Source organism: Hyaena hyaena, unplaced genomic scaffold, assembly GCF_003009895.1.
Source record: "Hyaena hyaena isolate Hyena2069 unplaced genomic scaffold, ASM300989v1 scaffold_544, whole genome shotgun sequence".
In the NCBI taxonomy this organism is placed as follows: domain Eukaryota; kingdom Metazoa; phylum Chordata; class Mammalia; order Carnivora; family Hyaenidae; genus Hyaena; species Hyaena hyaena.
Genome location: NW_024081176.1, coordinates 782,856 through 806,284, shown reverse-complemented (window position 1 = coordinate 806,284; position 23,429 = coordinate 782,856). Strand labels below are relative to the sequence as shown.

The 23,429-nt window shown below is 36.2% G+C and overlaps 1 protein-coding gene across 2 annotated transcripts in view; it reads left to right on the top strand.

Moving 5' to 3' along the window:
• HS2ST1 (heparan sulfate 2-O-sulfotransferase 1) overlaps positions 1–23,429 on the top strand; it is a 160,797-nt gene that overhangs the window by 84,351 nt on the left and 53,017 nt on the right. The gene's annotated exons all lie outside the window — the stretch shown is intronic.

Below are 23,429 nucleotides of genomic sequence, written 5' to 3'. Positions count from 1 at the left end.
ACTGTTCATTTTTTGCTGATACACAGTTGGTAAATAAGGGAATGATGTCAATGTAATATGGAAGTAGGGTGGGTTAATAGTGGTATTTCTCCACACCTCCAAGTTGTAACAGTTGAATGAAAACATTAAATTGAATCTTGAAACTGAAAGCCTGCAGCTCATTCACCCCATATTCTACCTTTGGTTCTATTTGACCATATACTTTGTCTTAAAAGTATTTGTTTTGTGTGCTCCACAGTTTTCATTCATTTTGCCCATTTTCATGGAACTCAGCTGTTTCTCACACCCTTTATGTCAGATTCTCTTCAATTTATAATTATTTATTAGGAACTTACTGTGTCTTTTTGTTTGAGTCATTATTACATCTTTTAGTCCTCTGGTTCAGATTGCATTGCATTTGAGTGGCCTTTAATACTGTTTTTCTTCCCCAAGGCCAATTATTTATATTGTGTGACTTTGTAGAAGGCAAGGTTTTTTCCTAGGACTCCTATAATACTGTATGGTTTATGCCTGTATATAAACACAGAAGTAGAGTGGCACTGATTTACTAAAGGGATCAGAATCTCACCTTGTCCTCTCTACTTTGTGCCCTGTATCAACCTGCCCTTTTTGACATTCTGGGGGAACTACTCAGGATCTAAGGAATAGACTGTACAACATTTTGTTCAAAGAACAGACAATCCATTCTTTCCTTTAGGCACTCTAACTCCTTTCCTGAGATCCATTCAGGTTCCTAGGAGAATATAAATTTGGACAAAATCACTCTGATGTTCTGTAAAATTATTGAGCTATACCTCAGTTTTATAAGTTTTCTTTTTTTTTTAAGTCTTTGGAAAGATCGGCTTTGTGAATTCTCTTTACTTACTGGAATACTATTAATGAGGACACTGCTCATTGTATAATTTCACACATGTCAAGTTTCTAAGAGAGTTTATTTTGGAGTAAATTTTCTAGGAAATGGCATATTTCCTCATTTTTTGTAATGAAGATTTCTGTGAATGATTGAATTTATTTTTTATTTTTTATTTTTTTTGCCTTGAGTGCTTAGAAGCTTCACAGTTATGGCAGGTATGTTGACCCTTAAGGTTGACATAGTTGCTTTCTTTTTGTCAACTATTTTTTTTTCTTTTTATTCCTTTTTATCAATCGTATTGAGATGTCTTTTTAAAATAAGCTTTCTCAGGGTGCCCAGGTGGCTCAGTCAGTTGAGCATCGACTTTGGCTCAGGTCTTAATCTCATAGCTCAGGAGTTTGAGCCCTGCATTGGGCTCGCTGCTGTCAGAGTAGAGCCCGCTTCAGATCCTCTGTCCTTCTCTTTCACTCTGCCCCTCCCCAACTTGCCCTCTCTCTCAAAAATAAACATTTAAAAATAGATAAAATTAGCTTTCTCTTTGGAAAGAGAGCAAGTGTATAAAAACATTCAATACTTAAAACTAAAGGTGCTGGAGGCAGAGAGACATGTTAGTAGACTATAATAATCTGGGCATGAGATGGTGAGAATCTTTTTGGGGGCTAGGAGTCCAGTAAGAGTTATACTTCTGTTCTAGTAACAAAGGCATTCTGGAAGTATGATTAAGAGGAATTGGATGAGAGAAAAATGAGATAGATGGAAAAGTTCAACAAGGAACTGTATAATAGTTTACATGTGTATATCTTATTACCTTAAACATAGGAGGGAGTATACAATTAAAGCCAAGATTTCCAGCACGTTCTGCTGGTGTAGCATCATAGCGACTTCTCCACCATCCAGTGAGCCTTAGCTGTGACCTTTCCGAAAATATATGGATCTTAGCCAGGCATGGGATATGGGGTTATTTCTTGGTCACTCTTTCAGTCCTATGGGTAGTGGTCACTCCTTGTATCTGCTCTTTTTACTTTTCAGAGTTCTCTTCTTGGTAGCTAATTTCTTACTCCAATACCCTGTTCAGTTAATAATTCCTTACATTAAACTTCCTCTGTTCAAATTGCTGGGTGGCTTTTAATTCCTAACTGGACCTTGACTGTGTGCTTGTAAAATGTGTAGTGTCTGACACATATACATTTCTAGTTAAGATGTGTCTTTAGATTGCTCTTTTTGAGCCTAGGAGGGGAGTATATCTCATCATAATGTTCTTTCGGATGACTATTGATTTTCTTAGCTGTAAGTTCAGGACTCAGAATTTTGATATATGTATCAGCAATGTTACCTTATATCAAGTGGTTAATATATAGACATCCATCTACTGAGTTTTAAAAACCCTCTGTGGAATTAAAATCAGTTTGCAGTTTATAGTACTCTGCATAAATTTATTAATTTCCTTAGTAATTTTATGAACTATGTTGCAAGTTACATCACCCCATTTTCTGTAAGAAGAAATTAAGATTCTGAAGTACAAAAGATATTCTCTAGTACTCTTGGATATTTCTTAGCCATCGAGTTTAAGTTCACTGGAACATACATCACTTGATCAGTTAAAACTATTATGCACAATGCCAGACATGTCTATTGTAGGTAACTTACATATCACTCCTTCCCCAGCTCTGCCCCCACACATCACAGCCTTGACTAACTTTGTGAGGTATCATTTTAATATTTTCTTTTTCCCTGAAAGCTGCAGTACATTAAATTGAAGGCATTTATATTCTTGTGTCACATTAGCATCACTTTAGCTTACTAGATAGTATTTTGTTTTTAGTTGATTGCAAATGTTGATTTCTCCTTTTTCAGTCTGCAAAACTATATGACAGGAAATCTGTAGCTAAATATCACTTTATGATTTCCATCTGTTCAAGTACAATAGTGTTTAGAGCATAGTCCAGATTGTAGGATGATAGAAATGTCCTATTACACCAGATAGAACTTAAAATGATCATTGTACATTCTAATGAGAAAACATTTTTAAACAAGTACTTCACTTAATTTCAAAACAGAGTAACTGAATACTACGATTTGATGACAGCATCTGCTCTATAGTGTGTGTTTGTGCTGTCAACAATAAAAACTTTTCTGACTCCCATAGAAATTGATCAGTTTTCTCCTATGTATACTAATAATGGAAGTCGAGCAGGCAGGGAGACAGTGGAAGTCAATTTGAGTATCCTTAAAAAATATCTTTTTTTTATTACCATGGAGAATATCTTCCATTATTTTGTGTGGTTTAACTATGAGAGTGAGTGGGGTGTTATTTTGAGTTTGTTATTATGTGATGGTATAATTTTTGCTAAATTTTATCTTGGGAATGTGTTTACATTTACTAAATAAAAATAGTCCCCCTTATCATATGGAACTCTAGCTATTTCACATCTCTTTGGCTCTACAGTTAAGCATAGAAAAAAGGAGATTAAAATGATGGTCCCTGGAGTATGTAAAATGTTGAGTACTTCCAACTGATTTTAATTCCCGAAGTATACACTTTTGCAAATGCACTTCTTATTCTCAGGTCTAATTGGCTCTCTGGTTTTTTTGTTTTTTGTTTTTTTTTGACATTTATTTATTTTTGAGAGAGAGAAACTGAGCATGAACGGGGGAGGGGCAGAGAGAGAGAGGGAGACACAGAATCCAAAGCAGGCTCCAGGTTCTCAGCTGTCAGCACAGAGCCTGATGGGGGGCTCAGACCCACAAACTGTGAGATCATGGCCTGAGCTGAAGTCCGTGCTTAACCAAATGAGCCATCCAGGTGCTCCTCTGGTCATTTTCTTATCTGTTTTCTATGGGGGTAGATACAAAGCTCCTAGTAAGTGAGGAAAACAATACTTCCACCCATCCATGCTCTGCTGCAGTCTTTTATTTGTTTGTTTGTTTAGAGAGATAGAGAGCAAGCAGGGGAGGGGAAGGGGGAGAGGGAGAGAAGAGTCCAAGCAGGCTACTGTGCTGTCATCACAGAGCCCCATGCTCTGTGGGGCCCGAACCCATGAACCTCGAGATCATGACCTGAGCCTAAATCATGAGTCACAGGCTTAACCATCTGAACAACCCAGACACCTCTCTGCTACACTCTTAATCACAGAGTAGCACTGTTTCCTGAGTTTAAAACAGATTTTAGATACTGTTCTTAATTTGATTGTTTTTATTGTCCCTTTTCTTTAGGTCTGTTTTAGTTTGCTCTGGCTGCCATTATAAATTACCACAGATTAGGTGGTTTAGACAATAGAAGTTTATTTTCTTACAGTCCTGTGTGCTAGCAGTCTTGAGATCAAAGTGTTTTGGCAGGGTTGATTTTTTTTTTTTTTCTGAGGCTACTGTTCTTGGTTAATAATGCTTGTCTGTGTCTTAATCTCTTATAAAGACACCAGTTAAATTGGATTATGACTCACCCATAAGACCTCTTTTTACCTTAATTACTTCTTTAAAGGCCCTATCTCCGAATCCAGTCACATGCTAAGGAGCTGGAGGTTAGGACATCAATACGTGAATTTTGGGAGAGGGGGGGTGTATATAAGGGGATAATGCCTCTTCTGCTTTCTGTACTCTACTCCTGATCCCTTGTATGTTTTTCCACACCAAATTTCTACCCTCCAGACACCAAGTGGGTTTTGTAAAATTCAATTACAACACTAATCACCTGAAGTTCTAGTCAGATCCCACAGGTTGAGGGCTCAGTCTGTACCACTCTCCCTTCAGATGCCACTCATGAGTTCAAACTGTTAATCTGTGTTTCTGACGAACCAGCTGTAAGTTGGAGATTCACACAACTCCCTCCTCAGATTTGATAACTTGCTAGAATGGCTCATAAAACTCAGAAAAAAATTTCACACACTAGATTATTAGCTTACTATAAAAAGCTACAGTTGAGGGACAGTGAGATGTAAGAGATGCACAGCACAAGGTGTGGGGGCGGGGTGTCCAGCGTCCTTGCCCTCTCCAGGTGTGCTCCTCTCCTGGCACCTCCATTTGTGTGAGCTCCTTTGGTTTGTTGTTTTTAGGGTTTTTTTTTTTTAAATTATATACATGAGTGATTAAATCGTTGACCATTGATGATTAACTCAATATGTCTGTATATGTTTCTTATTATATCACTGGGTAGACACAGTAGCCCTAACAAGGTCTGTAGCCTTCACCCAAGTGAAGCAAGACCATTAACAGTTTTGAGCATCATTCTGTAAAGAATATACTCAAGAGTCTTCTTCACCTTTAATATCAAGTTTCTTTATGTCCCGGCTGCACTTTTCCCATTTAGGATCCCCTTTTCCCCTATCAGATATCAGCTAGGACGTTTGTTAAGGGGTAATTTAAGGGATTTAGTGGAGAGAGTTTTGCCTGAAGGTTTCCACTCCTTTGACTTTAAGTATGAAGCTTCTTGGTACCTACAGATAGAGCCCCTGCAAGCCCATGCTACCAGCCGTCTGGACCTGCCCTTTCCACAACTCTTATTTTGAGCTTGCAAGAGGTACTCAATTTTCACCTCGTTAAGATACCACATGGTACTGATTCATTATTTCAGCCAATAATTTTATGCCTTGAAAAGATTCCATCTTTACTGAATCACTTCTTGGAATAATGAAGTACTATACCTTTTAAGTCAGGGTACTCAGTTACTTGTCATATTTTTGATACAAATTAAATAAGACCCATCTCATAGTTGATACCTGACAATGTTATTTCATACACATGTTGGTAACACAGATTCATTAACTCTGTATATTTCAACCAAAAGTTTTGTTCTCATTTATTTTGTTAGAAAATGTTAGTCCGGCTTCTTGTAATACGTGGTGTTCAAGTTCACACAACAGTCTGGAGGTGACAGTTTTATACTTTGAGATAATGTATGTGTGTGGAGGGAGCAGGGATTCTGTTTTGGCAACAGATTCCCAAAATTCTTTTTGAGAGATTAGAAAGGAAGAATAGTAAAATGACTGAAGTCAGTGGGTATATTTTGACAGATTATTTTAATTTGACAAACAATTCACTGTTCTTTGTTTCGGGTTTTTTTTTTTTTTAAGTTTATTTATTTTGAGAGAGAGAGTGCACACGGGTGTGCAAGCAAGCAGGGGAGGGGTATAGAGAGAGGGTGAAAGAAAATCTGAAGCGGGCTTCAGGCTCAGCACGGAGCCCCAGGACCCCAGAGCTTCAGGAACCTGACAGAAGGCTGGGTCTCACCAACCATGAATCATGGCCTGAGCTGAAATCAAGAGTCAGTCACTTAACTGACTGAGCCACAGGCACTCCTCACTAGTTTTAATAAGTGAGAAAATGGACATTTTTATTTCTTATGGACAATTTTTCTTCATATTAAAAATACAACTAAAATGCAAGTTAACCCTAAGGTACCTTTCTTATCTGTCATGTTAATAAGATTTAAAATATTTTCAATATGCTTTTTTAATAGGTATTAGAAAAGAGACATCTTCATATATTGTTATGAGAGAGTACATTCAGTTTTACCATAATTTGACATATGTGTTCCTAAAAAATCATTGTGCTAAGAGGCAAAATCATGCAATAAAAAAACACAGGGCAGGGTGCCTGGGCATTGGGCATTGGAAGAGTAGCACCTTGGGAGTTATTGAGAAGTGGTGGAAGGAAGGTTATCTGAAATGGGATGGAAACTTGGAGTATCAGATGTGAATGAGTGTGACCCATGATATAAGCAGTAAACTGAGGTAGCTGGTCTATGTTTGAGGTGTATGCAACTTGTGTGTTCCTATCTTGCTTGGTTCTTCTGGGTGCATTTTTCTGTATTTATAAGGAACGTCTTAGGGATCAAATCAGTCCATAAGCAAACACAAAGTTTGTGTTATGCTCACACTGTATCCCAGTATATCAGTTACGTGGCAAGAAATTCACATTTTAATGTGAGTGTTATAGAAGAATTCATGAAATTGGTATAAGTTTTATGGATAGTCATTTGAGAATGTATATCACATTCTAAGTGTACCTACCCATTTACCCACAAATTCTAATTTTCCTGGAGATAAGAAGTACTTCTGCAAAATGATGTATTTACAGGGATATTCACTGCAGCAATTGTTTGTAATAAAAGAGATTATAAACATCTTAAATGTCTAAAAAATCAATGGATAAATAAGTTATGGTTCATGCATTCTGAGGAGTATTGTGCTGCTGTTAAGGACAACTACTTCCATAAACTGATGTGTGATGTTCCCCAAGATATGTTTAAAGCCCAGAGTTGAGAATAGTATGTATAATATGCTATCACTTGTATAAAAAGTAATAATATTTGTGTGTTTATATGAACACAATAAAACGGAGGCACCTGCTAATATCTTAATAATAATACCAGACTTGAATTCCTTAAGGACAAGAACTTTGTTTTATTTATGTTTCTCTCCTCAACCGGGCGCAAGTACCTAGCTCTTGCGAGGCACACAAATAAGGATATGTTGAATAAAATAAATGGACATTTCTCTTAACATTCATATCTGTAAGAAGATTTGATATACAGAATATGAAATGAAAAACAGACTGGGGTGGATTGAGTTACTAAGGTATTCATTTGTATCACTGGTTTTTGTTTTGTTGTTTTGTTTTGTCTTGATTTCAAGCAGTGAGCTTTTCCTATACTTAGAACATTATTCTTTTATCAAGATTTTGATTTAAATGTATCTTTTGTGGTCATGCTACTGCAACATAATCCATTGTAGAAAAACTAAGGATGAAGAACCATTGAAGAAATTGAAGGAGGAGGGAAACAGTACAAAGGGCAGATATGTTAAATTTTTAATATTTGAAGAGCTGTCATCAGGAGGCATTATTTAAGTTCTCTTTTTTTCAAAGGACAAAAATAGGGCTATAATGGGTATAGAAGATACAAGGAGACAAATTTCAGCCTTAATGTAAGAGCAAGCTAACAGCTATTAACAATTGAAAGAGTGTTGTTATAAAGCCTTTTGGTAGCAATTGTTTGTGTAAAGATTCCTGTCAGGATTAATGGTGAAATGGAGAGATTTGTAGTCCTTTTTTAGAACCAAGCATATCTGGGTTTGAATGCTGTGCCACTTAGGAACTATTATGACCTTGGGCAGGAAACTTAATAGCTTTTAAAATTTCCTTAACTATGAGACAAGTATAATAAAATGTATCTCATGGGATTGGGTAAGGATTAAGAAAGGGTAAAGTACCCAACACCATGTTGTATATTATGCCCTCAATAAATGGTGATTGTTGCCATTGAAATAGGAATGCTTTTGGATACGAGGTAGTACAAGATACTATTTGGTTTCTAGGGTCCATTCCTAAAGCTGGTAGTTTTGTAAGTTTTATGTTACTGCCTTAAGTATACATTTGTATATGTTTGTGATTGAATTATCATAGCAAAAAATGTAATTTGGAAATGGGAGAATTTAGTAAATGCCTGTATGTATAGCGTGTGAGCCGGAGAGAGAGTCAGAGTGAGGGGAGAGAGAGAAAACCTTTTTTTTTTTTTTTAAGTTTGTTTATTTATTTTGAGAGAGAGAGTGAGAACATGTGTGGGGCAGGGAGAAGTAGGGGGAGAGAGAATCTCAAGAAGACTCCCCACCATTAGCACATAGCCCAGCCTGATGCAGGGTTTGAACTCTCGAACCATGAGATCATGACCTAAGTCAAAATCAAGAGTCAGATGTTTAACCGACTGAATGGCCCAGGCACCCCAGAGAGAGAGAGAGAGAGAGAGAGAGAGAGAGAGAGAGGGAGAGGGTATCTTAGGCAGGTTCTGTGTTTAGTGTGGAGGCTGATGCAGGGCTCTATCTTACAGCCCTAGGATCATGACCTGAGGTGGAATCAGGAGTTGGCTACTCAACTGAGCCACCCAGGCACCCCAGAAAAGTGGTGTTTTGTAATAGAATCCACAGGAGTAAAGTTCAGTAACCAATGGGGATGAAAAGTTACAGATCCTCAGCTGAGAAGGGAACACATTTTTTTTGTTGTTGTTATCAGAATGGGACAGAAGTTTTTATGATATTATGAAATACTGCCTTACATTATTTCTGGATATTTTCTGGCATTAACTTCCTCCTACTTCTGCTAGACCTAATAAGATTCCTTTGAAGGGCCGAACAATCCAGGATAACACTAGAGAATAACCACTTAAGTAGACCGTTCAGATATCTCTACCAGTCAGATGATTTTCATGTCAGGAGAACTCCAGATTGAAACTCCCAACTGAGATAAATCTGAGCAGTGATTTCTAAATGGTGTACCAGGTAACCTCCAAAGTCTTACAAATAAATGTGCCTCAGTGCCAGTACTGAGTGCCAGGGTAAAAGCCTGTTGGCTTTCAAATCGGAGCACTGCCACATTTTTCTGTTTTTATTTATTTGGTTAGTTTGCAAAATACTTTACTAAGGGAAGAAAACAATTCTACTCTCTTAAAATATAATTTGCATAACTATTGAAGGTCCTTCCCACAAACTACACCATTTTTCCTTTATGGTGAATGTACTCAGTTTAGGGATTTTCTTCTAAAGAGATTTTGCTCTCTATTCTTCTCCATGAAAATGACATTATTTTGTTTGCCACCCTGTAAATAAGTAGAAAGGATTACAAAGCAAATTAAAACTTCCCAGTTTGGAAATTTTAACAGTGGGATTGGACACACACACACACACACACACACACACACACACACACTTGCAGAGTCTAATTTCAGGAGATAGCAACATATTTTAAAGGATTTCCTGAAAAGCATATACTCTATTTGAGTGGAACATCCTATGGACTAAGATGTTGTTGTTTATCAAGGGCGGATTTCAGCTCAGGTCATTATTTCATAGGTTGTAAGTTCGAGCCCTGCATGGAGCCTGCTTGGGATTTTCTTTCTTCTCTCTCTCTGTCCCTTCCCTGCTCATGCTCTCTCTCTCAAAATAAACAAATAAACTTAAAAAAAAAAAAAACAAAAAAGAAGAAGAAAAACTGCGTATCTTTAGTTCGGACATGAGAAACAAACCTTCCCAAGTGTTCTCTTTTAGATTAAATTCATTGTGGTAGGTGGGGGGATGGTGCAAGGGGTATTTGGTTGTTTGGGTATTTTGTTCTCATTGTGATACGATGAGGATGATGATGTTTGAGAGAAGTCCATCAAAAACAATGATCGCGAAGGAATAAAGCATATAAGGAGTCTTATCCAGATTTTCAACTTTGAGGTTGTTCTCTAACTTCCTTAACATTTGATTTGATTACAGGTTACAATGTGGTTTACATCTCAGTTCATACCTATCCCTAGGCCATCTCAATTCTTGAGTCTCTAGGGCCCCTGGATACAGAATTAATATTGGCACATGTTGATTTAAAGTTTTTATTTGAGTTTTCTTGGAACTTACTATAAGCCATGCTTCTTTTTTTGCCATGCTGGTCTCCAAGAATATTTTCCTTTTGTCACTGCATTGTTCTGTAATATTTGGTGTGTCCTTATTTCTAGCATTGTCAAATTTTAATCTAGTTTTCTAGACCTTCCATATTTTTCTCCCATTCTTTATATCCCTTGAATTTTCTACTATATTCCAAGGTTCATTGGATCTAAAGAATCAAGTCTCTGCCTAATTCTCTTAGCGTGCGGTATTCATTACCACCTTGATGCTTTCAATAATGTTATTCTCTGTTGGAATACTGTACTATGAACTGAATTGTACCCCTCCAGAATTCATATTTTGTAGCTTTAACTCCCAGTGTGATTGTATTTAGAGATGGGGCCTTTGGGAGATGATTAGTTTTATATGAGGTCGTGAGGGTAGGCACTCGTAATAGGATTTAGTGCCCTTTTAAAAAGAGGAAGAGACACCAGAGAACTGTTTCCCCAGCAAGACGATGAGCATCTTCAAGTCAGAAAAAGAGCTCTCACCAGGAACCAAATCAGTGGCATCTTGAACTTGAACTTCCCAGCCTCCAGAACCATAAGAAATAAATGTTAAAGCCATAGAGTCTGTGGAATTTTGTGATAGCAGCCCCAGCAGACTGATACACGGTGCTTCATTGCTTTCCTCCATCTTGAAATGCTACCCTTTTTCAAAGCCCGGGTCAGATCCCATCTCATGTACAGAACAATCCTACGTCTCATTTGTTCCCCTTTCTTCTGAAATGTATAGCTCTTACTATCTGAACCACAGTTGAATGCTTGTTATAAAGTTATATGCTATTTTATATTCTTCTTTAATTGTTCCATGTAGCCTCATTCAAATGAGATAGCTCTCTGTATATTAGAGGCTAAAATAAAAAGGAGAGGCACCCAGTTCATCTAGGTGAAAGTAGCTAGAAGATTTATCCAGATCAGGAAGCTGAAGCTCCAGAAGGTGAAAGAATGTTTTCAAATGACACATACAAATGGGTAAACCCCAGGTTTAAATGTATTGTTCTTATAAGAAGAATTGAGTTTCACTTATAATATATATACTGCTTCTTGGTTTCATGCCCCAGAAGAAAAACAGTTCGGTAAAAATGGGGAAAAAAATCAGTGTACAGTTTTATTTTCAAATGCAAGGGAAGCAAAGCACTCCAGCGTTCAAATGTTCTAGCTTGCTCCCATCTATGTTTTCATGGGTTATAGTCATTAGAGAGTTACAAAGCCCTGGGGTCCTTATTTAAAACATCCTCATTGCTGGCCAGGAGAAGCTGGTTGACTTTTCACAGTGAGCGTAAAATCGGGAGAGAAGGTATAAAAGTCCATTTGCCTTTGATGTGTATAAGATCTTTTCAAGTTAGAAAAAAATGTATGTCCACTTGACATTAAAACAAGTTAATTTGCTAACAGCTTGTTGCTCAAGAATTGGTGTCAGTCTTTTAAAGAAAAGCACAGATTATTTGACGCAGTAATATCCCCTTTTGGATTTTTCTCAGGTAACATAAATTTATTTGTATCTTAAGGAAGGAAGATAACCAAAATATAACTTAAATTTCGATAACCTAAATTTAACCATATCATGCCTCCCTTAGTCTTTATTATCCCTTCTTTCAACAGTAAGAAAGCAAAAATTTCACAAACATTACTGTTCTTCCAATGTCCTGAATGTAAAATGGTGCTGTAATCATTATAACTAATCTTATGTTTGGTGTATAGTGGAAACTTAATTGTGCGGAAAGTTGGTCCTTTGATTCTCAGGTCTCATGACCTCGGAATACGTTAGTTCTCTTAGCCTCAGAGTTATCATGTGTAGAATGGGATGAGCCTAGATCGGTGAAAATACTTACACCCCAGGCCCAGCCAGTGCTGATTAAATCAGAATCTCTGCAGCAAAGCCCGGATGTTCCTATTTTCTGGCACTTCTGGTTCATTCTCCTGTGGAGCCAGAAATGAAAACCACTGAACTAGATGATCTGTAAGACAGTGTGACTCAAGAGTGCAGACCATGAATGTTTACGACCAGTCTACAAATGTTTATTACTGGTCCATAAGCACATGTAGAGCTAGTGCTGGAATATAAACCAGCTAAAGCACTAGTGCATTATTGAATTAGGCTGAAAAAAAATTTTTTTTTGATGTTGGTAGTCAGAGTTTGTTGATTAGGAAGTAGTGAATTTAATTTACATTCAGGCACAGGGTCCTTATCTTCTCTCAAATGAGCACTTTGAGTAGTTCTTCTCGAAGATCTTTCCTAGCTCTTAAACTGTGACAGAATATTCACTATATAGTTGTTTAAGATTTGCTGACTTAAATCATTATTGCAAACATCGATGTTATTTAGATAATGAAAATGGCAAATCTTTGAAAGGTTAAAAATATTGAGTGACAACTAAAAAAATTTTAGGGCCCCCTGGGTGGCTCAGTCAGTTAAGCGTCCGACTTTGGCTCAGGTCATGATCTCACAGTTAGTGGGTTCGAGACCCGCATCGGGCTCTGTGCTGACTGCCAGCTTGGAGCCTAGAGCCTGCTTCAGATTCTGTATCCCCCTCTCTCTCTAACCCTCCCCTGCTCACGCTGTATCTCTCTCTCTCTCTCTCTCTCTCAAATAAATAAAAACATTAAAAAAATTTTTTTAATCTTTTTCAATATTTGTTTACTCTTGAGAGAGAGAGAGAGAGAGAGAGAGAGCATGAGTGGAGAAGGGTTAGAGAGAGACAGAATCTGAAGTAGGCTCCGAGCCCTGAGCTGTCAGCACAGAGCCTTATGCGGGACTCAAACCCACAAACCGTGAGATCATGACCTGAGTTGAAGTCAGATGCTTATCCGACTGAGCCACCCAGGTGCCCTTTGAGTGACAATTTTTTAAAGGACAATTGAAAATGTGTAGGTGTCAGTCCTCTAAAATGGAAAATATTCCACTCTGCTACCATGATACTGTAATTCTAATATCTTATGGCATAATTTACTGCTTCAATGCACCATTCTTTCTTCATTGTCACAAGAGATCATTGAATTACACATGGTTAATTATCAAAAATGATTGCAGGACAGTTTTAAAATGTGAAAAATTCTGTGATCTATTGAATAGGACTTCAATGATGATAGCTGAAGAAAATTAAGAAAACAGTTGTTCTTAACTATATCAGCTAATCAATAAACATTGTGCAAATAGCTCGTACCAAAAGGATTGCTCGAGTGGACTGAGAATACAAGGCTCGTGAGAAAGTTTTTGACTATTACAGAAAAACTAAAACTTGATTGTATAATGTGCAACTGATATGTATTAACTTCTCTATATTTGAAGAAGATATTAGTGCTATAAGCAGTATTGGAGGAAGATTCATCTATTTTGGAGTAACTGGTGTGTCAGTTCTCTTTCCCAATTTTGCATAATTTCTAAAGGTAAGAAATGGAGCTGAATGTTAAAATGCTAATTTAATTAAAACTCCAAACCACTAACTTTTAAGGCAGAATTAAGGTCCTCTCTATTACTGTTATTGATACATTTGAGACTAGTTATTTTGATTCACTTATTGATGCTTATAGGAAATTATTTCCATCTCAGAGTAAATATAGATTGTTGTAGAAATTCTACATTTGCTAGGACAGCTCTTTCCTATCAAGAGTTAATTTCCAAAGTAGTCAGGATTCTTTGTATTTATGGTCTTGCCTACTATTATCTATTCAAAGTTCTTATTTTGAATAAAAATGCATTTTCCGTGGGGCACCTGGGTGGCTTAGTTGGTTGAGCATCCGACTTCGGCTTAGGTCATGATCTCACAGTTTGTGAGTCCGAGCCCCGCATTAGGCCGTCAGTGCGAATCACGCTTTGGGTCCTCTGTCCCCCTCTGTGCATCCCCTCCGCTTGTGCACACTCTCTCTCTCTCTCTCTCAAACATAAATAAACATGAACAAAAAGATTTAAAAGGAAAATTTTTGAATTTTTCCTTTTCTGTATTTTCCTTTTCTTTTTATTGCTGTTCCCCCGCCCCCCAGTTATTTTGATAACAAAGATAGTCCTAACAACAGATACTCTTGGCCTGAACAGCTATGAAATGTATATATTGGAAGACCAGTGTAATGTAAAGTTTTGAATAGGCTCCAGATTAACTCCCACAGATTTTATGGATGAACAGCTGGCTCCATTTGACCATCTGCGATTACTGCCCTTTATAAAAATAATTTTCTCCCTTTCATCTGACTCATTCCCAGTCTTTGGTTTTCCTAATCCATTTGTGTGTTGTAAACCCAATCTTCTAATTATGATGAGCCTCTAGATTGAAAAATAATGATACATGCCATTGTTTAAATGTTTTAAAAAATTAATGAGAGCTGAGATTATATATATTTGTGAATCATTTTCAAGATAATATAACTAGAATAGTTAAATAAATCCCTGTATACTTATCACCAAGATACAGCGATTTGAACTCACATACATCTTATTTCATTACGCCTCCCTCTGTAGCATATCTCAGACATTGTTATCATTTCATTCATAAATATTCCTCAAGGGGATTATTGGCATTTATTTGGCAAATCAGGATGAATGAACTACAAGAACTCCATTGGCTGTTCAGAGGTAATAAGTAATGAATCTTTCCTAGAGAGGAATACGAATTTTCTGCTAAGGGTTAAATGGCTGAGTCCTATGATAACTACAGTACTAAGACTGCAGTTTGAATATGAAGTGCCTTTATGTACTCATTGCCATTTTGTCAGTTGTTTTCTGGCTGTTTTTGTAGTTTTCTGTTTCTTTTTCTCCTCTTGCTCTCTTCCCTTGTGATTTGGTGTTATGTTTATATTCTTTTCCCTTTATTTTTTTGTGTATCTATTGTAGGTGTTTGATTTGTGGTTACCAAGAGGTTCATACATAACATCTTTTTTTTTTTTCCTGAGAGAGAGAGACAGCGTGAGCAGGAGAGGATCAGAGAGAGAGGGAGATACAGAATCTGAAGCAGGCTCCAGGCCCCAAGCTAGCTGTCAGCACAGAGCCCGATGCGGGGCTCAAACCCATGAACCATGAGATCATGACCTGAGCTGAAGTCGGACGCTCAGCCGACTGAGCCACCCAGGTGCCTCTCATACATAACATCTTTATGGATATAGCAGTCTATTCTACTATTTAGTAGTCTTTTAAGTTCAAGCACATTCTCAAAGCATTACATTTTTACTCCCATCCCCCTACAGTTTATGTTTTTGGTGTCATATTTTACATCTTATTTTCTGTATTCCTTGACTAATTACTGTAGATCTAGATATTTTTGCTACTTTTATCTTTTAACCTTCATACTAGCTATATAGGTGGTTGATCTTTACTATATGTTTACCTTTGTCAGTGAGATATTTTCTTTCATAATTTTCTTATTTTTATTTATGGACTTTTTAATTTTTCCCCCATTTAAAGAAGTCCCTTTAATATTTCTTGTAAGGTGTGTCTTGGGTGACCCATTCAGTTGAGCATCAGACTCTTGATTTTGGCTCAGGTCATGATCTCAGGAATGAGCCCCACATTAGGCTCAGCACTGAGCATGGAGCCTGCTTAGGATTCTCTCTGTCTCCCTCTTCCCTCCCGTGCTTATGTTCTCTCTCTCTCTCTTTCTAATATAAAAAAAATTAATTAAAGTAAAAACAGTTTTTGTAAGGCTAGTTTGATATTGATGAACCTGTTTAGCTTTTGCTTGTCTTGAAAACTTGTGTCTCCTTCAGTTCCAAGTGATAATTTTAATGGGTCAGATATTTTTGGTAATGTTTTTCTTTCAGCATTTTGAGTATATTCTGCCACTCCCTTCTGACCTATGAAGTTTCTGGTGATGATAGCCTTATGGCGATTTCATTGTAACTAGTTGCTTTTCTCTTGCTGTTTTTAAGAGGGAAGTGTTCTTCATCTTGGTTAAATCTAAAAAATGAGTAGACTATCTACCTTTTAATTTGTTTTAAAGTGTTAAAACAAAAATGGGATTTGTTGTAAGAGTGGCTTAATGTACCAGTGAAGACAGTCATAGTAAATTATTAGTCCATGACAAAATGCAAACTCTCTGAGATTGGAAATATTAGTATAACAGGAAACAACCAGTATATATTGTACACTTGGAAAATCATTATCCTAGAGCCGTTAAGGTTTTTTTTTTTTTCCTTCATTTTCTGTGATCTAGGGCCACCAAGGGTAACAATTATGTATGGTTTTCCCGGATTCCAAAGGGGAGAAAATAAATAATAGATTGATCATTTTATTCTTCAAGTAATTGTTAATTCTTTTCATTATGGGATTTTAAATTATTCACCAAAATTGTCCTCAAGTTGTAAATGTGTTTGTAAGTGTGATCACTTAATGAACTATGTTTTCAAAAATGCAGATGTTGTGTGTCAAGCTAGTAGAGTGAGGCTCTAAGAAATCAAAGTCTTTTGCAAGAATCTTGAACTTTAAAATACCTTTCAAATTCTACCAGTTTTACCAAGAATTTATAGTAAGCTTTTTCCTTTTAAAAGATTATTTAAAATTGAATCAAATGTCAGTATTCTTTATAACAGTAAAGAGATAAAAATATCTATTGTGGTAGGTTGAATAATAGTCCCCCAGAACCTGTGAATGTTACTTTACATAACAAAGGAGACTTTCAGGCATGATCAAGCATTTTAAAATCAAGAGATTATCCTGGATTATCTAGGTAATCTCAGTGTAATTCCAAGATTCCTTACAAGGGGGAGGCAAAAGTGTCAGGGTCAGAAAAATAGATGAGAAGATAGAATCTGGGATCCTAATCACATATTTAAAGAGGCTATGATACTAGCTTGGAAGGTAGAGGAAGAGGCCATGAGCCAAGATATGAATATAGAGAGCCCTTAGAAGTTTAGAAGAAGCTTGTACAGAGTGGATTTTACCCTAGAACCTCCAGAAAGAAAGCAGCCTTGCTAAAAACCTTGATTTTAGGACTTCTCCTGTTTCTGTTCTTCTGAGCCACTAAGTTTGTGGGAATTTATTATGGCAGCAATGGGAAACTAATATACCCTTAAATATATTTTTTTTTAACAGTAGCATTGATCTGTTTGTATTGTAAGCATGACTTCTAAACATTTGTTTTAAATATGTTCTTTTTTTTTTTCTTGAAGAACTTCTTTAGGATTCAGAGTTTTCATGCACTGAGATAAATAAGGAAGCGCCTGTTGCAAATTACTCTTTTCTCTTAGAGATACCACACAGTTGAGTTCCATGGCCCAGATTTTCTGATGTTCCCACATGTCTATTAAAGGAGGATATTGTCCTGATAATTTTATAAGTAGTTTCTGTACTTGGTTTTCCACTTGTAGTGTAGATTCTTTTTATCAGCTTTTTTATGCATCTACTATATAACCCTCATTTATACGGACAGTTCATATATATATATTACAAGTTCCACAATGAGTTTGTAAGTTTGACATTATATATATTTTATAAGTGAGGATCCTGAGTGTGACCCAATGACTAATTAGTTTGAAATAAATTAATATTTGTTCTATAAATCTTTTTTCCCAGAAGGATTTAAAATTTGGTCCTGTTGTTTAGGAAATGAAACAAGTTGTTGAGGGAAGTGAGTATCTTCGATTTTTGCCATCACTGATTTAATTGGGAAAGTAAGAAATACCATTCATGTCATAGTTGGAATTTGAGATAGGCTTTGAAGGATGAGTAGGTTTTTGACAGCAATTGGAGGGAGGATATTCCAAGTGGAATAAATATTGAACAAAGGCTCAAAGATATGAAAGCATGGCCTAGGTTATGGGGGCATAACAGTTTGGCCAGAAGACCTGTTTAGGGAAAGAATGGAAGATTATACTGAAATAAAGTGGAAAAGTGCTTCAGAACTTCCATTTTTGTAGAATTTTAATTAAATTGTTGGGCTAATTGTAAAATGACTTTAATCAGACTATTTAATAGCAAGACTAGAATATCTAGATTGCAAGCTCTCTGAAGACAGATCTAATTTGCTAAATGATTGAGTGAAAGAATGAATTCTGACCTGTTGCTTTCAAGTAAAATCATGGTTATGTTCAATATATGTGCTTTAGGGGTGCTTGGGTGTCTCAGTTGGTTAAGTGTCCGACTTCGGCTCAGGTTATGATCTCACCGTCCGTGGGTACGAGCTCCACGTCAGGTTCTGTGCTGACATCTTTGAGCCTGGAGCCTTCTTCAGATTCTGTGTCTTCCTCTCTCCCTGCACCTCCCCTGTTCATTCTCTCTCTCTCTCTCACTCTCTTTCTCTCAAAAATAAACATTAAAAAATTTTTTTAAAAAATATATGTGTTTTAAACCACAGAGGGCATGTAATTCTTCTTGAGGGATTTTCATCAGAATGGTTAAATTGAAAGGTTTTGATTTTAAAGGGTGAGTTCCATTTATCTGGAAAATTCACTTGTATATGTCACATCATTTCCCAACAGTATTTGTTAAATGACACACTATACATTTTGGTAATTGAAGTGTTTTTTTTTTCCTCTTCTAATGAAATAAATAATAAAACTTCATTTATTTCTTTGATTATCTAATTTTTCACATTCGTGGATACTGACATTTTCCTATCTGCTCCCAACTTTTGCTTTTCTGTTATTTGAATGTGCTCCTTTTCAGGTGAAAGAGGTACCTGAATATTTACTAACTATAGAATATTTTGAATAGGGACTATCTTGGTAATAGTTTGCTTTTGCTTCAAAAGTGAAAAATGTCTCCCTGTGATGTGAGACAGCTACTGAAGGTTGCTAATGTGGTTTTATCTTGCTGTTGAAAAGCACAATTTAAAATGTTTTCTAGTCATTCTATTACCCTGCATGTTTGTAATTATAAAATACTCCAGCCTAATAAATCTGTACATAAGTTGTACTCAATATTTTTCTTTTGGGGCACCTGGGTGGCTCGTTGGTGAAACCTCTGACTCTTGGTTTTGGCCTAGGTCATGATCTTGTGGTCGTGGGATTGAGCCCCATTTTGGGCTCCAAGCTGGACATGGACTCTGCTTAAGATGGTCTCTCTTCCTTTCCATCTGCCCCCTCCCCTGCTCGCACTTTTTCATCCATGTGAGCTCTCTCGCTCTCCAAACATTTTTTTCTTTTAAAAAACAGTTCAGATATTAAAAGAATACAGGAAAGTGTAAATAAATCACTTCTATTCTATCAGAATTATGAAATATTAACATGTTGGCATATTACTTCGAGATATTCAGCCATTGTGACATTGTTTAGATTACATAAATTATTTCTTAAATGTAGAAATTTCAAATAAAGCTCACGTTCCCTTTGATGACCATCTCTAATTTTGACCCCTGTCACACTTTTATAAGTAATTATATGTTGGATGTGTATTTATCTACTATTTTTTGGTCAAGTTTTTCTCACATGTATATATATAACCACAGAAAAAATATCTTTTATTTGCAGAGATGTTTATCACACTGATGCATCAGTCTGTATACAGCTTGCCTTTTCACTCAATAACCTTTTTTTTTTCTTGCCAATTTTAAGCAGTTCAGCTGTCGACATAATTATTCGTGTTTCTTTGTACACATGAGCAAATACTTTTCTAGAGGTGCCTAGAAATAAAATCACTTGGCACAGGATGCACATCTTTATATTGCCAAATTGCCCTCAGAGTGATTGTACCAGTTTGTACTACTCACAACATATTGTGTTTGTCTGTGTATAATTTTTATTAAAATTGAGACTCTACTGCTTATATATTTTTGTGGCCTCTTTCTCATTTAACATTTTATTGGGAGCTTGTTTCTTGGTCAGTGTTCAATTCATCTAGTAGAATTTGATTCTGGTTGCTTTTATAGGAGTAGAATGACAATGAATAGCTCTTTAGGATTAGTGGTCAATAAACTTTATTTTAACCAATGATGCTTTAGTTATAAATAGACAAACATTTTACTGTGCCTCCGTGGCTCACTTGGTTAGGTATCCAACTCTTGATCTCAGCTCAGGTCTCGATCTCAGGGCTGTGAGTTTAAGCACTGCATTGGGCTCCCTGCTGGGTGCGAAGGCTACTTAAAAAGAGAAAAAAAAGTTATCAAATTATGTTTGGTTAGATCAGAAGCATTTGTATGATTTGGGTGGCTTTGATCTGCTCTGTGACAATATGCTGTGCTGTTAACATCCAGCAGGTATCTTCAAATGAGTCTTGCTCATTGAACACTGACCAAGAAACATGCTCCCAATAAAATGTTAAATGAGAAAGAGGCCACAAAAATATATATTCAGTAGAGTCTCAATTTTAAGACTCATTGCTAAGGAATGAGCTAAGGAAAATAATGAAATGTGTTGAATTAATGTACAGATGTATATGTCCATCACTGCCACTGAAACCATTATTTTAAGCACATAACATAATTAACAGTGCATGCATTTTATTTTGGGTTTGGGATGCCATTTTGGAAGCTTATTACGCATGTAAGTAATTAAACTACTCTTGTATATTATTCTAACATTGACTTTTAAGGTTACTGTCATGAAAAAAATTTTAATTAAATATCAAAGGAAAAAATAAGTTCAATAAAATTAATTGAAGTTTATAAAACTAAAACTATTGTATGTGACAGATGTTATTTATAGAAAGTCCAGTAAAAATTATAGAGACCATAGAGATATAATCCAGCCCTGACCCTCCATTTTATAGATAAGAGAAAAAATTTATTAAAGGGTTGTGCCACCCAAACTTGTTGAAAAAAGGGTTTCAGGACTCTGGGGTGGCTCAGTTGATAGAGTGTCCAACTTCCGTGGGTCATGATCTCACAGTTCGTGAGTTTGAGCCCCACACTGGGCTTACTGCTGTCAGCTATCAGCACAGAGCCCGCTTCAGATCCTATGTCTCTCTCTCTTTCCCCCTCCCCACTTACACTCACCCAAAAATAAATATTTAAAAGTAAAAAAGAAAAAAGTGTTTCTGTACCTAAAGCCTTTAGCACTCTTACTGTTGTTCTTAAGGATCTGAAAAATTACATAACTTGATGTATGTACCAGATTATACCAAAATATTTTTATTATGAGCAAAGAACAGAAACCATCTAAATGCCCATCAGTAGGATTGACTGAATAAATTATTGTACATCTCCATACATAGTGAAATGCTGTGATACTTAAAAAAAAAAAAAAGGAACAAGGAAGTTCTTTATGTTTTGATATGGAAAAATTTTAAAAGAAAGGCAAGGTAAAGTACATGTTATCCTAATATTTAAGTCAAAAAGAGGTGCGTATTTGTTTTTGCTCATATTTACATAAAGTGATCTCTGAAGGTATAACTAATACCTTCAGTAACATGGTTACATATTGTGAAGAATGAAAAGTTGGGCAGATGGAACAAGACCTCTTGAGACTTTTTGTTGCATATGCTTTTAAAAATACTTCTTTCTAGTTGAACCATTTGAATATATTGCTTTATTTCCCTCTCAAATTAGTCTATAATTTTAATAAAATACCTGTTGTGTACAATTGTAAATTGTTTTTAAATTTCCAGTGGAAAAAGTAAATTGGCAAAAATAATCCTGAGCCTTTTTTTAACCCTCCTAACAAATTTTTGGGTGTACAGTACATTATTGTTAACTATAAGCGTAATTGTTGTATACCTGATCTCTGGAACTCTTTTTGCCTTACGTAACCGAAACCATTGTGCACGAACAACAATACTCCATTTTGCCATCTCTCAGCGCCTGGTAGCTACCATTCTACCTTCTGTTTCTATCATTTTGGCTACTTTACATACTTGAAATAAGTAGAATCATACAGTATTTGCCCTCTCTGATTGGTTCATTTCATTTAGCATAACATCTCCCAAAATCATCCATATTGTATTTGACATGATTTCCTTCTTTTTTTCAAGACTAAATATTATTCTTTTGTATGTATATACCACATTGTGTTTATTCTTTATTTTCAGCATTTAGGTTTTTTCTACCTCTTGGCTATTATGAGTCATGCTATAATGAACATGTGAGAATATAAAGAAGCTAATTTCAAGTTTTTTGGATAAATACCCAAAAGTAGGATTGCTGGATCATGTACTTCTATGTTTAATTTTCTGAGGAATCTCCATACTATTTTCTGTAGTGGTTATACCATTCTACATTTCCACCAACAGTGGACAAGGATCCCAGTTTCTCCACATTTTCTCGTCAACACTTAATTATTTTCTTTCTTATGTTCATCCTAACAGGTATAAGATGATACTTCTTTGTTGTTTTGATTTGCATTTCTCTGATGGTGAGTGATGTTGAGCATCTTTTCCTGTACTTCTTGGTCCTTTGTATGTCTTTGGAGAAGTGTTTATTCAGTCCTTTGTCCATCTTTTAATTGGGCTTTTGTATTTTTGCTCCTGAGCGAATAGGAGTTCCTTCAAATATACAGCTTGCAAATATTCTCTCCCATTCCATTTGTTACTTTTTTACTGTTGTTTTCTTTGCTGTGCAGAAGCTTTTTTGGTTGATGTAGTCTGAATTGTCTATTTTTGTTTTTGTTGCCTGTGCTTTTGATGTTGTAGCTAAGAAATCATTGCCAAGACCAGTGTCATGAAGCTTTTCCCCTGTTTTCTTTTAAGAGTCTTACAATTTCAAGTCTTACATTTAAGTCTTTAAGCTATTTTGAGTTGCAGTTACTTTTCACAGCAGTTATTATTTTTAAAATAAAAATGAAAAGCCCACTTTCTTTTTAAGCATGCGTCCTTTTAATATTTTTGGAGAGAGAGGCATTAGCTGTGTTAAATAGAGAAAAAGTGCTCTCTTGCATTGCCCACAGACACGTCTAAACATACAAACCTTTTTCCTTCAAGTTAACTTCCTTATGAAGAGAGCTTGTGTATTACTTAGTTCTTCTAGAGCATCAAGATGATAAATGTGTCATTCATTGGAAATTATGTATTTCCTTAGTCATCAGTGAATAGATTATAATTGGCTGTATTTTATAATACTGTATGTTAGAGAATATGTTCAATGAAACACTCTGTAAAAAGTACATGATTCATAGGAATTACCTTTTCAGACCTTTTTTGTTTTGTTTATTTTGAGATAGAGCACGCATGCAAGAGCCTGGTAGCAGGAGGAGGAGGGGCAGAGAGAGAGGGGGAGAGAGAGAATCCCAAGTAAGCTCTGTTTGCGCTGTCAGTGCGAACTGACTCGTGGCTCCAACTCATGAACCGTGAGATCATGGCCAGAGCTGAAA